The sequence below is a fragment of the Malaya genurostris genome, chromosome 2 (assembly GCF_030247185.1).
Source record: "Malaya genurostris strain Urasoe2022 chromosome 2, Malgen_1.1, whole genome shotgun sequence".
In the NCBI taxonomy this organism is placed as follows: Eukaryota; Metazoa; Arthropoda; class Insecta; order Diptera; family Culicidae; genus Malaya; species Malaya genurostris.
In genome coordinates this window covers 285210367-285228663 of record NC_080571.1, presented here as the reverse complement: position 1 = coordinate 285228663, position 18297 = coordinate 285210367, and positions in this window count along the sequence as shown.

Sequence of the window (18297 nt, the reverse complement as noted above, 5' to 3'; positions counted from 1 at the left end):
ACCTACCTGCTTAAATGGGAAGAACTAGGGGTAAATTTCTTCAGCTGATCAGCAAAAAAAACTCCGATTCTTTTTCCTGAAAGGTCTTCAAGTTCGTATGTGTGGGATCCTAGCAATTTCCTAACAACACAAGGTTCGAATCTGGGTGCGAGTTTTTTGCAGAACCCTTTTCCCTTGTCTGATAATTCGAAAGTTTTTTTAAGAACAGTTTCCCCAACGGTATATCGCGGACAGTTAGCGTTCGAGCGCAGGTTATAAGTAGCCTCATGACGTTTGTATGCTGCCGAGAGATTCTTCCTGACCTCCTCGAACAGTTCCTGCCTGTTCGACATTTCATTTCCGCCAGGCTCATCGGGTTTATAGTTGTCCCTTATCGTCGCGTACTCTCTTCCTTCTGATACCTGATTTCTACCGAACACGATAAAATACGGACTGTATTTAGTCGAGCTATGGACAGAAGTCCGGATTGCGTTAGCAATTGTTTGGATATCATCCGCCCAATGCTTATGATGTTTTTTCAGCGTGGCCCTTATGGCCGTCGTGATGACCCGGTTCACGCGCTCCGTGTTATTAACTTGAGGGTGATACGCTGGGGTAAGCCAGTGATTTACATGGTAGGCATCGAGTAAGTTTTTGAAAATTTTAGAAATAAACTGAGTCCCATTATCAGTCAGTATGGTTTCCGGTACACCGAATAGCTTGAATATCATTGTTTCTACAAATTCAGCTAGTGGTTCTGCTTTAGCCTCTCGGAATGGCTGCACTAGTACGAACTTACTAAAAACGTCTGTCGTCACTAACAAACAAGTGAAACGATTTTTACCGGAAGCGGGTAAAGGACCGACGAAGTCCAATGTTACAAACTGCCACGGATATTCAACTGGTTTTTGCGAACCCATCGGCGGCGTTACATTTACATTTCCGCTCTTGCTTGTTTGACAACGCAAGCACTCTCTGCAGTGTTTACGTATTTGTTCGTTCATCTTCGGCCAGAAGTATCGTTCCTTGATGGCAGCCAAAGTCTTCTCGAATCCGAAGTGGGCCTTACTGTGTTCTAGGTGTATGATTTCGTCTCTATTTGCAGGCTGTGGTAACTGTTTCCAAACAAACCGGGGATCGTGGTGCCGACTGGAACTTTTAAGCAGTTTCCAAATTTTTCCATCAATCACACGATAATCTCCGTATTTTACGGGATCGGCCACGATTTGAGCGGCAAGTTCATCGTATTCTGGGTCGGTCTGCGCTACGACAATGGCTTCGATTGATCTTGACAGACAATCAGCAGTGATGTTGTTCTTCCCTTTCCTGTATTCCAGTTCGATGTCGTACGACTGAATTCGCAATGCCCATCGGAGAAGCTTTGAATTTCCGCTTTCAGCTCCTATTTTGAACAGCCATAACAAGCTTCTTGCATCTGTTACTACCTTGAAACGCGTTCCTTCGACGTAGTGTCTAAAGTTGTCTATCGCCAACAGAACTCCGAGACACTCTTTTTCCACCGCTGAGTATTTCCTTTGGGTACAACTAAGTTTCTTGCTAAAATATCCCACCACCCTAGTCTCTCCATCATGGTCCTGAATTAACGCAGCTCCAACAGCGTTTTCTGAGGCATCGGTTTCGATGACGAATGGTTTGTTGAAATCGGGATTCGCCAAAATAGGGGCAGATGTCAATGCTACTTTCAGCTCACCGAAAGCCGTTTCAGCTTCCTCTGACCACACGAACTTCTTCTTTCCCTTCTTCAATAGATCAGTGATCGGAGTTGTTATACGGCTATAACCTGCAATGAACTTTTGGTAGAATCCCGCCAGCCCCATCAGACGGCGTATATCCTTGACAGACTTTGGTCGTGCATAGTCCAATATCGGCTGTACCCTTGACTGATCTATTGAGACTCCTCTTTCTGTCAGCAGGTACCCTAGATACATAACCTGCTTCTTGCAGAACATTGACTTTTCCAACGATATCGTTAGGTTTGCCATCTTTAATCGATGTGCAACGATTTGTAGAAGCCTTAAGTGCTCATCAAATGATTCGGTTGCTATCACTATGTCGTCCAGATAAACAAAGACGTAAGGTTGCAGATCGAACCCTATGACTTTGTTCATCAAGCGACACATAGTGAAGGGTGCATTTGTTAGTCCAAATGGGCAGACCTTAAAGCGGAATAGTCCTTTCGAAGTGCGAAACGCTGTGTAATTTCGGCTTTCTTCCTTTAAGGGGATCTGAAAATATGCATCTTTTAGATCGATGATCGAGTAGAATTTCGCGTGCCCCAAACGGTGGAAGATATCTTGCATGTTCTGCATCGGGTATCCATCCTTCGCCGTCATTGCATTGATTCTCCGAGAGTCTAGGCAAACGCGAATTTTTCCATTCGCCTTTTTGACTGGGACTAGCGGATTAGTCCATTCACTATAGCATTCTTCGATTACATCCAGCGTCTTAAAGCGTTCAATTTCTGCGTCGATTTGGTGTTGTATAAAAGGCGAACATTTATAAACTGGTTGGAATCTAGGTTTTGCGTCTTCTTTGAGAATTATCTCGTGTTGAATCAGACTTGTGCGACCTAATTTCCCAGGAGAAGTGAATTCGAACTCTTTTATTACCCGAATTAATTCAGCCCGTTGATTTTCATTTAACTCATGTTCCGTCTCAATCATTTCCGGAACCGGTTCTGGCACGTCGTCCATGGTTGGGACGTCTAATGTTTCATCTGCCACTTGTTGATCTAATTTAGGGAGCTCACTCGTGGGTTCAATGTTGAAACAAAGCGTTGAGTTTATACTAGTTTCGATTTTTTCTGGTCCATTTCCAACATCAATCATTGGTTGGATGCCAAAGGAGTCCCAAAAGTCTACACCTAGGATTAACGGTCTGGAGATTTGAGGAACGATGATCGTTGGCACTATTTTTGTTTTATTTTTATACGTGAATGCGATGTTTAAGTATCCTAAGCACTTATACTCTGTTCCGTCCGCTGTGCTCACGCGTAACGCTACCGGGAGGATTTTCAAGCCATATTGTTCGGCCAGTATCGGTGAGTTGATCACACTTATGCCCGCCCCCGAGTCTAGTAGAGCTTCCATTTCAGTTTCAAACACCTTCACTCTAATGTGGGGGCATTTTTTTACGTTTATTCTTATATGGTGGATGCGCAGTAGGGGATCAAATTCAAAACAATGTTCGTTTATGGGAATCTGTTTGTTGGTAGGGACAGTCGGATTCCCCAACTCCCATCCCTTTATCAGTTTTCCTGTTGGGTTCCGTATATAAACGGTCGTGCGATCGTCGTGCAACGTTCGCAGCATCGCAGCGTTCTACCTAAATTTCCGCAACCGTAGCAAAATATAACCTTCGGTTTGGTGCAATCCCGCCACGCGTGTCCTTCCTGTCGGCAATTCCAACAGGTCCATGACCGAATTGACTCATTGGTCTTTTGGTGACTTTGCTCATTTCTGGTAATACTTGGAGATATTATTCGCTGATGTTGTGAGTTTGCTACTGGCTTCGTGTGTTCTGTGGATCGCATTCGCATTGCGTTAACGTCTATGAGGTTTTCGCTCTCTGAGTCACTCTGTTCGACCTCTACGTTGTTCAATGGTCTTCTGGGATGCGGCTCCCATGCTTGTTGTAGATTTGAATCCGCTGCATCGATTCTGTGGTTTAACTTCAGCAGATGTTGCAGGTTTTTGACTTCCACTATTGAGATCTTTGATCGATAATGCTGTCTCATGTTATCCCAGATCACCTCAAACTTCCGGTTCCGTGACAGTGGCTTCGACAGCATTCGATTCAACTTCTCGATTTCGGTGACAAATGCTATGAAAGTCTCGCCTCGCATTTGTTTCCGCTCTTGGATCTTCTTGCGAATCCCCTGGTCCTGATTTGGATTTCCAAAGCGGTATTTAATCAGTTTTTCGAAAGTCGCCCAGTCGTCGAACTCATCGACAAAGGTGAAGAACCAATCTGATGCTGGACCGTCCAGTAACAGATGGATGTCTCGCAAAACCTGTCTTTGTGAAACGCCCTCTCTTTCCGCTATCTTATTCAGTTTGAACAGGAAATTTTCAACGCTCATTGACCTAAAATCTCCTGTAAATCTCAGCTTCCATTTTTCTACACGGTACGCGTGGTCCCTGCCTCCATCAGTATACCTATGATTGTGACGATTGTTTCTATTGTATCGACCGGATCGACAAGGTCCTCTTGAACGTTGTTGCGTTAGGCAACTTGAGCTAGCTGATGATTCGTAACTACTTTGTGAATCATCCGTCTCATACTGTCTTGTTTTATGCCTGTACAGTTCATTCATCTTAGAATGATGACTCGATGTCCTGCGACGAGTATCATTGGATTCTTCGTTTGGTTCGTCGTCGCTGCTAGTCTCCTCTTTCCCCCTTCTATTGTTACCTGGTAAACCATACGCCGAAAACTTGCTAGTCAAGTTTTTAAGCATCTGTTCCATCTTTTCGATTTTACAGCTCAACTCTAAATTGTTCTCTGTTTCAATCGGTGTACTCGTGTGCATCCGGCGACTGTCTTTTGGTCTAGTACCCGTCTCCTTTGCCGATTTTGTACCTTGTTGCGGAAGGGATTGATCGAGGTCGTGTCGTTTGTCACTCTGGCCCTGGCTACTCATTGTATTTGTCGTTTGTAGTTTGTCGTTAATCAACTGCTTGATTGTGAACGTTGGTGGGCCTATCTTATGTGTTCGCATGCACTCTTCAATTCGACGCACTAACTCTCTCCGCATCTTTTTCTGATCTTCAGTCACTGCCTGGCACCGCTTTGCACGATACCAGTAGTGTAGCATACGCGACTCAAATCGCGGTTCAACCCCAATTCGCATTAATGATCTAGATAAGTCTGCAACCCATCCCGAAATGTGAGAGAATTCTGCCGAAATATTGAAAGGTGATCGATAGTTTTGACTATTTTTGATGTCGACTTTAAATAGGGTTCTTAGAAGCCTCTGTTTACCAGCCAGGTCAAGTTCACAGTTGGATGCTTCCAACTGTCCTCTGATCAGAAGTTCATAGTCAACCTCCTCAGAATTTAAATGCTCAGCATATGGAAATCGATCCATCTTTGAGAGATGATGTACTGTCCCGTATTGTATCGCTTACTTATGTTAAATGGGAAAAATATATGATACAACAAATATTACTACAAGTTATTCCCAATGTATGTAAAGAAGAATCCGTTTGACAATAAACTTATTTAACACACAAACAAAATGTTTTTCGTAAATCTTAGAATCTTAACAAATAATTTCAAAAATCTGTATGTATACACAATTTAATTACTTTAATCTTAATATATTTTGCCAAATCACGTTGGGCGCCATTTGTAACCTGAGACCGTTGGAACTAGACCCGTTTCAAAATTTAGCGAATGATTTTTTTGCGCCACTCCCTAAGGAGACCAAACGCCTGGTTTGTTTGCCCAGCTAATTGAGACCCTTCCTATGGGCGGGTATTGTCTGTTTCTGAGTTCCGGTCGAGACGGTCCAACGTGGCTCAGGTGACCTTGATAGTCCGCCAACACCCCAAAGAAAACACCCGCTGAAAACCGAAATCGCTACAGTAAGACCAGACGAATAAAAAAGATTTACTCAAACGATGCCTTTCATCACTGGTAAAGACTAGCAGCCACAGGGCTCCAGCTCGCGAGGGGATTAGGGAGGGTAGGTCTACAAAAAAAATTATCCGAAATCTAATCGCCCGAATATCTTGAGAAATCCTTTACCTGAAAATACCATAAATAGTCACCGCTAACAAAAAATTAAACACTATTTAATATACACAAACGAAATTCTACTTTTATTACAAACAAAAAAGTATATTATATTTTCATCTTGGTAGGGATCGAACTCCAAACTCTCTACATGCTAGCTAGCTTTGTGTGCGGTATGCGAACTGATCTGGCTACTGTCACTTCTCTCTCTCTACTTTCCCAGTGCATATTTAATACTGTCGAAGCTACCTAATTCCTAAACTGGTATTCATCCGAAAATGAGTGACGGGGGGTACGGTGCGTGCGTTTCCTTGTACAGATTTATACGGCGAGTTCATCGCCGACCTAGGATTTTCACAGGTGGCAGCAAAGGAAATCCACCAGACAAAAAAAACGTTTTCGAACCCGGGCTTTACGATGGTTTCAATAAATCGTGGTGATTTAGCCCATGTGACTAATTACATGGGGTTCATTATATATATTGATCATGCGCATGTCAAGAAAAGAAAACGGTTTGTACTCACACTACCATGGTTTTACGTGGTTTACGGGTCGATGCTGGAGACCGACGAACGTTGACTGTTTTACTGACGCCAGCGCGATTTCCTTGCCGGTTGCTGGCAGATTCGGGCCCGCAGAAGATCCAGATTTCTGGTTTGCGTTCGCCACGTTCCACGCGGTAATTATCTGATGTCGGGACGGATCGAAGCGATGGTTACTGCTCCCTGCCTAGCGCGTGGTTGACTTTTGACGATCAGCGCTCTTCCGGTCGGTTCCCCGGGAACTTTGTAGCTAGATGGTGGGGTCAAAAGTGGTCGTTGATACTGGTTGGTCGATGTGACGGGAATTTTGCAGAACGAAGAACCTGCACAAAGACACGCACCCAACAACATGCTGGTTTTAGAAAACGCACTACACCGTTCGCAAATTTGCACCTTACCTTTAATCGATAATACCGACACTAACTATGCTCCAATAAACTCGGAGCCACTAACTTGCCTTATAGCTTGGCACTGGGGAAGGAAAACTATTTTATGGTGAACTGATAAAGGGAAACTCAAGATATTTTAGATTACCTAAAACTACACATCGAGGCGCGGAACAAAATTAAACCACTCCTGCCTCTTCCACGATCCAGAACAAAGTGGATGATCAGATCTTTGGAGTCCTCAGATTAAGCACGAGTAAAAGATTCCCTTCCGGAACTACGTAATTAATTACGAAGTTTTCCGAATCTCTCCTGCACACGATTTCAATCTCCCCCGAATGTTCCCAGAGCATTGACCTCCTACCAAAGAAGTTTGAGTCAGTCCGAACGATGCCTTTTAAACCCCAGAGAAAGACATATACTTCTCCGTATATCGCATTATCAAGTTTATAAGCTAAGAAAAAGAAACCTACTTCAAATAGCGGGGTGACGCCCGCGTCGCGACCACCCGTCGAACGTAACTCAGTTCCAACCAGTCAACCAGGTCTGGCGTGAGAGTGCGTACTATAATATTCATTGGTACTCTCGAATGGCACTCTCGAGAGAATTTATTTAGAATTGTATGCGATACTGAGAGTTGGCCATCAACGCGAGGGGCCATACAATATTTAATTTATTCGGTAATGCTACAAAATAAAACAGTGTCTGAACGACATATTGAATAATAATTATCTAATCACTATAGTCTGGGTCCCGGCTCATTGCTCCATTCCAGGCAATGAAAGAGCCGATAATTTAGCCAAACGTGGTGCTATTGAGGGTGAAATTTATGAGCGACCGATTGCTTTCAACGAATTCTATAGTTCGTCTCGCCAAAGAACACTTGCCAGCTGGCAAGCATCTTGGGATAGAGATGATCTGGGTCGGTGGATGCACTCAATTCCGAAAATATCGACAAAGGCATGGTTCAGGGGACTGGATGTGAGTAGGGATTTCATTCGTGTGATGTCCAGACTCATGTCCAATCACTACACGTTAGATGCACATCTCCTTCGAATTGGGCTCTCCGAGACTAATCATTGTGCTTGCGGAGAAGGTTATCGGGATATTGATCATGTCGTTTGGACATGCGTGGAGTATCGTGATGTCAGATCTCAACTAATAAATTCTTTGCGTACCAAAGGTAAACTATCCAATATCCCAGTTCGAGACATTCTTGCTTGTCGTGACCTTTCATACATGAAACTTATTTATCATTTCATAAAGAAAATTGGAGTTTCAATTTAATAAAGGCCCCTTTTAAGACTTAGTTCTGATCCCAGCTGCGTCCATGAGTTCAACCAATAGCTAAATTAGAATAAAAATTATGTAATGATACAAACAAACTCGAAACAGTTTATGAAATTATCAACAAAATGTCTGAAAATAACAGCTTATTTTATAATTTATAGAAGTTAATCGTTTGGTTCAAATAATATTTCCGAGTAGATTTCATAATTAATGACGAGTTACCTAAGATGATATTTAAGCTATAAGAGAATATGTTTTAATAAATTCAAAACGTTGTGACTATGTTAGAATTAAATTAGGATAAGAATATTATGTAAAAGTGATGCTACGGCGAAGAAAAACTTATGTAAACTGCCTTAAGAAATAAACGTATTTATGGAAAAAAAAAAAGCAAATTGTCTTCAAAATAGACTCTGAAGTCAGTTTCAACATCAATTATTTGGTACTGCAGGGTGTGAAGTTTCGAGACAATACCTAGATTCCCAGCGAGCAGGATTATATTTCGCACAAGATTGAAACCGCTTCGTTTCTTTTGCGCTCATTGAATTATCTTAAGATTTGGTGCCCTACTGTGTTCGTTTTTGATTTTTGTGTGAAAATGTACAGTCTGGTTTAGGATGCTTTCTTAAATTGATAAAAGTGTCCCGCTTAGCCCCGCTCTCCTCTTCGATTTTTTCGTAGAGTGTAGACTGTGTGGGTGCAAACGAGTTTATAATAATTAATGCATAGTATGCCATGACAAATTGCGGTGGACTTCATTGCACCAGGTCAAGCGAGCTGCAACAGAATTGCTTTGGACATTTCACCATGAACAACCTTACAGGTAAGAAGTGTACCGCTCTGGGCGATTCCGTTATCAATTAATAGTTATAAAATTCACATAGACATCTGTTCCAAACGCTGTTTCATAATTTAGTTCCAGAATCAAGTTCTAGAATCCAGGTCCAGAATTAAGCTCTCAAATTCTGTTCTAGAGCTTGGTTGCAGCGTTTAACTAAAATGATGTTCCAGTCTCCAAATTCAGTTCCTGAATTCAGATTCAAAGCTCAGTTTCAAAATCCAGATCCAGAATGCAAATAAAAAAGATTTTTACTAGATAAACTTGAAGTTAAACACTGTTGATTGCATTTACCTCGGCTGAGGAAGAGCCGTTGGACCTGAAATTTAGTTCCAGGTCGAAGGACCATTTTCATCATAAGTTTGCCATTTTTACTCTTGCCTTACTTTTGAAAAGGGACTGAGAAAAAAACCCTTGAAAATTTTCAATAATATATATTTCAGAAATGATGGGTCCGATCGATTTAGTATTGGAGAAATATGTAAAATAAATTTAGCACCGTCAAAAAAAATTGTTTTTTTCAAAAATAACACATAAAATTCAAATATCTCAAAAAACGTATTTTAGTTTTTTATTATTAGATATTTTGTAGCTGAAGTCCAGAATAAAATACCGTCAAATTTTTAGAAAGTAGAAATAATATCTGAAAACGTTGCTTATTTCCAAAAAGTAAATTTTTGAATGCCATGAAATTTTTTTTATATATTTTTCAACACAATTTGACAAAAGAACGCAAAATTTGGTTAACATCAGACCCTGTCAGCTTGAAGCGAAATCAATCTTCAGTTCAGCAACGCCATCGCACGGCGTCGCATTCAACATGTCATGTCAATTGTATGGGTGAGCAGTGCTGCTATTTTCGCGCGCACGAATTTGACATTTCTCTCCCCTGCTTGTATGTACGAGATTCGATGCGGACTCGCCTGAGGGCACCATGTTCGCAAAAAAGGATGTTGCCAATGATTGGTTCGGGAAATGTGAAAGCTGGATATCTTGTTAATATGATGTCTTTGTTAACATGTAACTGTTTTTTTTCTTGTCGTATAAAATCAATCATTTTTTAGTAATAAGTAAACGTATATATGACGCAAATCATCAGAAATAACTACAAAATTTAAATGATTATCGTTTCGAACAAATCGCAAATGGAAGAATAGTGGTTTGCTCCTTATTCCAGTGGTGAATTCAAACTACACATTTAATTTCTTTTACCGGATTATACTGTTTAGTCAGCACGGGAAGATAAAAGTATGAAATCACACACACACACACACACCTAAAGATCAAGTTAGCCTAGCCTGTTCTTCCATTCAGTATTGACATGTGAAAATTAACATAAATGTTCATTACTGGCAACTTTATATCATGTTGCTATGGGTTTTTTGATCACGTTATTTTCGTTTGTTTTCAAAACCAAATGAAAAATAACAACTTCAATTCCATGCCACAGCTCAGCTAACCAGTCTTCGAAGATGCTCTTTGAACCTCAAAATATCGGTATTAAGATAAATAAAGATGAGTTAAATGTTCTGAAAGTTATCAAATTATTTTCCAGTATCAGTTTTGTACAGTAACTGGTTTCTTTGTTACGTCTTCCGGTCGGCTGAAATATTATTCACGAAAGCATGAACAAAATCAGGAAGGCATTTATTTGAGGGAACTTACGTATTTGCACTTACAACTTGCTACATGTAAGACGGCAGCACATGAAAATTTCGGTACTTATTCCAACCGATGTTGTTATTTAAAATCTTAAAATTGTACGAGATAACTGGCCATTGGGAAGAATCTTCTAAAAGAAAAACCCCTGTGTATCTTGTACGATTGAAATTTCAGTTATTTTAATAAACTGATATTTCCGAAGGTTTACTTGAAAATAGTTTCTAATCCTTACATCATTTGATTAGAAATTTTTATATGCTTATATTCGCAAAACCATGTCTCAATACGGAGAGATTCTCTCTATCGAAAAAGAAAAGTGGAAGAATTTTTTCCCCGGTATTCTAAATGGCGTACGTTAATAACGCATGCGCTTGAGGAGGCCTATACCTTCTTATGTGACATTCGGTCAGGATACAAGAATTCCGTGCAAATCACTTGTTATCTATGACAATCAGATGGCCACATGTCAATATTGCCAAAAAGCTGTTCACTACGGTAACCCATGTGATAAACCGGACAAGGAGACAACTGTACCAAAGGACAACGGTGCTTCCTTCACACCAACCCCAAGCCACCCCAGTACACCTGTGACAGTCACCAACAACAGGGAAGTATCCCCTTCAACGAAACCATCCAACGTATCCCCTATAGAACAAAGTACACCAGCTGCAATTAACAGATTACCATCTAACCAACCAGCAACTGCAAACAATGTACAACAAGGCGCATCTACAGCAACTAGCAACGAAATCAACAACAATACCACGGTAATGGATGACGAGACGAATCACGGACAAACTGCCCCTCAATCCTCGCAGGAGGAAAATGGAGGGTGACTACGAGATCCAATACAAAAAAAAATTATCTAAAAACTCAGCTAAATCGGCCACGTAAATCTTGTACGCAAATAGGCCTGAACAAAATATCTTTTAAATAAAAAAAAAATATTTCTTCAGAAAACGGAATCCAAAGAAACGTCTCCGGTGAGTTGAGAGTGTAATATAAGGTCTAATAATTAAATGAATATAGCTATCATACCTTATGATCAAAAAAGAAAATTTTTCAACTTCTTTGTATTGACGCCAAACAAAAACTAATCGTACGATATGCGTCAAAATTTGACAGAATGTGTATAAAAGTATTGCCAACGTTGAGAGAATAAAAGTTTACCGATTAGACAAGCGCGGGAATTTTAAAATGAAAATTCTGGTTCTTTTTTGATCTTAAGGTACATATCGATCCTCGGAGTAGTGATTATTTTAAAGGCTAATTATCGTCCACTTCGATTTATTTGTGAAATACTAATAAATGCTTTACCTTCGGATTTATACAATGATTTAGAATTATTTATAAACAAGACAGATACATTAGTTGAAAAAAAAAACACGGTTTACGTACGTAGCCGTACAGTTTTTGAATTGTATAAAATGAATTTACTCTTTCATAATGAGATTTTACATAGTAAGCAATTACCAAATAAGAAATTGATTTGTGCGACGTATTCCATGCTCAACCGGTTCAGTAATCACAAGCACAAAATTCGTCAGTTTGGAAAAAGGTGTAATCAAAATCTATCACCGAAATACAGGATTTTCGAGATCAGCTTTCATTCTGTCGAGTATATAACTTCGAATTGCATGTCAGGAGTATAGCGCAAGGTAGTAGTAAACTTTTGCCAATAATTTCCTTTTCTAAACGTTATATCTTATTTATTGATTTTTTGTGTGAGGGAGCCTTATGATATTAACAGAGTCCCGATTTCTGTGGCATCAATAATATAGAACGAAATAGATTAATATCACACCATCAGTCATACGAAGTTATTTAATCCCAATATAGTCCAATATTTGCTTCTTAGTGTCTGAAAACAGATTATTATTAGGCTCTCTGACAGCTCACTTACAACCACAAATGCAAATGAGATTGGTTTGTTTTCATCAGGAAACGAATGCATTAAACACAGTTCAGACGATCAATCAACTTCGGTCGACGTCCATATTGGTTTATTAATTTTATTTAGCCGAATATTGCTCACGTATCCGACGTTAAAAAGTTCCGTGAACTTGACGTAGTGTCCTTTCATATGAATTGCTTACAATTAATGTTGTTATTCCGTAATCGTTCCATTCAGGTGATAGCCGCTTTATGCTACGTGTGAATCGCTTTTACATATTGTTTTGTTTTCATCAGGAAACGTGTTGGCCACCCATTTTTCAGTAGGGCCACCGTTCATTTTTCACCGGGCATAGAAACCTCAATTGTGACATTTTAAATAGTGTTTTACCCAGCCCGGTGGCAAGGATAGGGCACTCCAGCAAGTGCTAGCGTGGCCAACATCTGGGGCATTTGGTGGGCAATCAGAGCTCTCAAAGTACGGTAAACAAACATTCGAGCATTTCAATTCGAGTAAAATCTTAATTTTCTTATCGTAGTGATGATATTCTGATCGATAATTTGCGGGGAAGTGCTTTAAAGGGTACTGAATAAACAAGTAGTTTGTAATATGCAGATTTTTGTTAGCCATTCTTCTTCATTGTTCTGGTTTTTGCAGAATGATGATGGCCGCAGTTTCATGACGTCATAGCAGGGGGCTGGTTTTACCTGCTGAAAATTTTTTTTTCGCCGAATATAAACAATAATAAACAATATGGATACGCAGCCTTTTCGACAATTTGTACTTCAGCGTTGCTAGTTTTACAGAAAATTCGTTAAAGTACATTGTCACTCTGACAGTGTATCATGACAGTGTACCGCACGATGCAAAATGTGTCCTTGAAAATTTATCGAACCATTCCGTATTATAATTTGTATTTGTTTAAGCCATCTACATGCTGTAGTGTTAATCGCCTGCAGCTCTATCCAAAGCTGTAGCTTTTTTTGCAGAATGCAAATCTTTCTCACGCGACAATGTTTTTTTCTGCAGTAGTTTCAACTTTCGAAGTTCTATTTCCAGAAGTAGTGCCGATTGGAAGCCAGCTTTTTAACATTTTCAACTAAAAGTTTATGGAAAATGTATGAACTTTTTCCATCGACATAACTAGAAATATTCTCAAAACTCATTTCATGCACTTTCATTGACTGTACATGCCAGTAATTTCTAATGTTTTCAAATCTCCAACACTTGCGCATTCCGTTAAAACTGCTCCGATTAGTGCTTTGATATCAATAAAATTACCTTCTTTCGTCATAACGAAAAATAATTTAGGGAACCTTTGGTCGTTCGTTAATCGCATGAAAAACTGTGCACGTACTGCCAAAGATAAAATCAAGATTACAATGTCCCATACGATTCAATGAAAAATGTTGGGTCAGTAATCGTGAACCAGTTGGTTCAGTAATAATGTAATTTTATTGACCCTCCGTTAAAAAGCGTCGACTAGTTCCGACCTAAGACAAGACCTGACAATTGGCTTCTTATTCTTCCTTCCGAATCATCCTTCTCGTCATTTTCGCCCTGCGGAATAAATACCAACGTATCGGCCACAGTGTAGCCATATTTACAGATTTTTTTAATAACTATGCTAGGAAAAAAATATTACGTTTAAATTTTTAGACTTTAGGTTTTTGATTTGAAATAAACATAAAACATGTTTTGGTGAATGCATTTCTTTATTATATATTAATGCTTAAAAACAATTAATTGAGCTTTGATGACAAAACACGAAATATCTCATGTTGAACGAAAAATCGAATCCATTGTTGACGTATTACCGGATCTTTTGGAAACCGGAAAAAGTCAGATTTGGATAGAAATGCTCAATGCGACCACAGTGTGGAACACAACAGTTCATTCTTCTCGTAAAACTAACACACTTTCGAGTTTACACTAATTTAACAAATCTTTTTTGGTTACACTTTAATTCACTAAAAAGAAAACCGGCTTCTTGCCTATTTTAATTACACAGTCTTGCCACTATAAACATTTATTACCAATGAGATTGAAAAAAAAGTGAAACATTCTCCGATAATTTTCATTTTCATTGGTGAGCTAAAATTATACATTTTAATAAATTTGTTTCCTGATTTTCTTTATACTTGGCATCATTGCTCGCGTACCCTGCAAAAGTTTTTTCTTTTCACAATGTGCAGGTGGCAACATCAAAATCAACCAATCAGAAACTGGTCCATTTTGGAACAAAAGCAGCCCCCCCAGATGTCAGGTCTTGTCTTAGGTTCCGACAAAATGCCATGGAAACGATTCAAGTTAGGAAGGAATCAAACATATGTTTACGTTCACCACATAATGATTTCTTGCCACCACTGACTTTAATTTTAATTTCTTGCCACCACTGACTTTAATGCTTCATGGTATGAGGTAATAATAAACTAAATAAACTCTAGGCAATGGTTCTAAGTAGTTTTTACTTTCTTATTGCAAGAATCATTGGATATAAGGCAAAATTGTTCAATATCGTTCATACTGTAATTTGATATTTTTCCAAACATAAACAATCATTGTCATAGCTACGACGCATCTAGCGATCAGACGCTTGTTGTTTTGCTTCAAAATACTGAAACTGACAGTGAACCGAGCTCATCGAGGGGTCCTATTCAGATGATACATAAGAAATCGCACACTACTCCATCTTGAGTTTATCTTTGGTACTGCTTCGTTGTTTGTCGCACCGAAAATCGCTTGTCACTACGCAACACCTCGTGTTTACTTTGAAATACATGTTAATGTTTTGCTGTAATCAAATGAATGAAATACCTAACTTTAATGATCGCATCGCATCGCATCGCTTCGCGTCGCTTGTCGCTTTCTCTCTGTATTCACCCTTATTATTACTACTAATGAATAACATGAAATCAGCATGAACATCAGAATTTTTTAGTATCGTCGCAGACGTAATGTGCTACCCGAATAGGAAATATTGTAAAAAAACAATACGATTTGCTGTTACAAAACCTGCCACAACTATTGCTTAGACCGTTGAAAAATATTTTAATGTATTGTTATACACTATTCAATTAATTGTGAAAATGCTTTTTACAATAGAATGTATAGGTTGTTAAGTATCGTAACAATTCAAATCATAAAGTTTTCTCATACATGTTTTCTTGGAAAACAATGAAATGTACAGTTTGCATATTGTTTGAAACAACACGTGTACAATAAATTCAATTGTAGAATCGTAGAAACAATATATTGAATTGTTGGAAATGAAAAAAAATCTTGTCAAGATACAATAAAATGTATTGTAACCCATATGTCTAATTGGGAATCAATTGTATATGCTGTACAATCAATGGTTTATTTTTTACGGGTAACCATTACTAGCGTACACTCAGAAAATAATTCACATTACTTCTACCTGAAAACATATATGATTCTCATCCACAGAACTTTTCACGTACATTCTATTGGATAGGTAGATAGAATGAACCGGAGTATTCATATATCATGCATCTTATTCAACACGTAAATAATATATTACTTGTGAGGTACAGGTTACGTGCTTTCATGTAATTTTCTACTGATTCTCATGTAATTATTACATGAGGCGAATATCTATTTTGAGCATAGGAAATTCACATAATATTCACATGAAAATGACACATTAATAGTAAACCTTTTAATCCTATATGAATAGAAAGAGCTATGCATTGGTAATTTATTTACGTAGACGGTCTCCTAACACAATTGAACATAATCTAAGGTCGATATTTCTGGTTGGCCTTACCATTCCTAATAACGTCTGAATTGGCATCCTTTAGATAATCATAAAATTTTTCTTAGCCTTGTTCGAATCACTGAACTCGATGTTTGATTAATGGTAATCCTCGTCCATGCCATCTCCTACTTTTTTCCATTTATTTATTTCCTGAAAGTGCTCTGAATTGTCCAGAAAATATCCTGAAGCAAACATTAGGAGTTGAAATTAGCTAAATTTCTTTCACTAAAAAGAGAAACGTTTTATTACATATATATTGAAATGTTCTACTTTCGTTTAAAATCTCCCAACAAGAGAAGCAGAATATCCAATTTGGCAAACAGAATGTCAGCCATTTTGATTTTGATTTTTTTTATGCAGGAAATTCACTTATCTTCCTAGTATGTGTTTCATCACATAAAAATTATGTCAAATCATATAACTTGCACATGAATTCCATTTGTTATATATAGGAATCACTTAAAGTAGCAATAATAAGTCAAACAATGCATTCACGTGAATAATCCCTGTTACGACTAGGTCCCTCGTCGATTCAACATAACGCTACGCGGCGCCTCATCGGTCATCGTAGGTGGCGCGTCAACTGTCAACCAGATCATCAATCGTCGTCAAATGTCAACAGTAGGAAAAGTGCAACTCATTTTTATAAGTTTCGTATCGATAGACAGTTGTAAAAGTTAAAACTAAGCTTTCGGTAGTTTAGGTGAATTAGAATCAGCAGCACTCAATATTACTTATTTCGGATACTGTAAGTAAGCATAGTATATTTAAAATGTAAAATTAATGCTATGAAAACTGTATTAGGTTGCATTAAGGGTAATACACACCGGGCGACCCACTTCCACTTACCGTTTGGGCACCAAAAATTGTAAGTCGTATGTTATAATTGCTATGAAGATTAAATTATACTATTAATAAATTACAGCTTGAAGCTGACTGGAAATATTATTCGTCTGCTATCAGGAGTTTGGTTTGCCATTCGAAAATCCACCTCAACATACTTCAAGAATTTTTGTGAGGTTAGGAAACGATGGATGATCGTGCCGACACGTGTGTTAATGTTACCGGCTATAATTGCCAATCTTGTGAACGTCCAGATGAAGCGGAGCATGAGATGGTTCAGTGCTGCTTGTGTCTCCTATGGGAGCATTTCGGATGCGCCGGAGTAGATTGTTCCGTAAAGGAACCTGGCGTAAAATATGTATGCACGACTTGTCGTAACAAACAGAAAACATCCGCTTCAAACTTCAGCAAAAATCTGCTCAAGCCTTCGTCCAGTTCAGTAAGGGTTACTCGATCAGGATCTCATCGAAGTAAGCAACTTTCAACTGCCCAAGGCAGTGCAGTTACCAGTAACCGAACCATACTCGAGGAGCAACTGAAAATGGTTGAAGAGGAACGACTTCATCGCGAGCAAGAAATACAGGAGCTGGAGGAGATCAAACGTCGCGAGATGGAAGAAGCCGAACGCCAATTGAACGAGAAAAAATTACTTATTGAAGAGGAGAAATGGATCCACCAGCGAATGCTAGAGGACGAATCAGCCATAAAAGTATTACAGCAAAAGGCGCGACGAGAGTCGCTGGAAAAGCGAAATGAAATCCTTCGTCAACTTGCGGAAAGCAGCAGCCGGAATGAATCAATTCCAAATCTTAACGAGAAAGTGACGAGCTGGCTGGTAAGGCAAAACGAAGTGGATGCCTCGGGAGAAAATGTACCTGAATTATATGAAAAGGAGAAAGGTCCTTCGCTTCCATCAAAGCGCGACGGTTCAATAGGTAATCCACTAGGACACGACGCTTCTGAGATTGGAAAGCGGAGTCTCGATTCACGTCAGGTCGATTCATTGCCGCTAGGACGAACATGGCATCGGATCACTCGGGTTCCACCGTTAGTTAATCCAACTTCGATTCCCCGACAGAACGATTCGGCATCGGAATGCAACAGCAGTTTCCGCTGGACGGCTGAGCATATAAAATACTCAGATCGAACCCCTCAACTTCCCCCTGTGAAAGGGCGTTGTAGGCAAATCGGTGTTTTCACTCAGCAACAAATCGCCGCGCTTCAAGTATTGGGAAAAGAATTGCCGATTTTCAGCGGCAATCCGGAGGACTGGCCCATCTTCGTCAGTAGTTACGAGCAGTCGACGGCTATGTGCGGATATT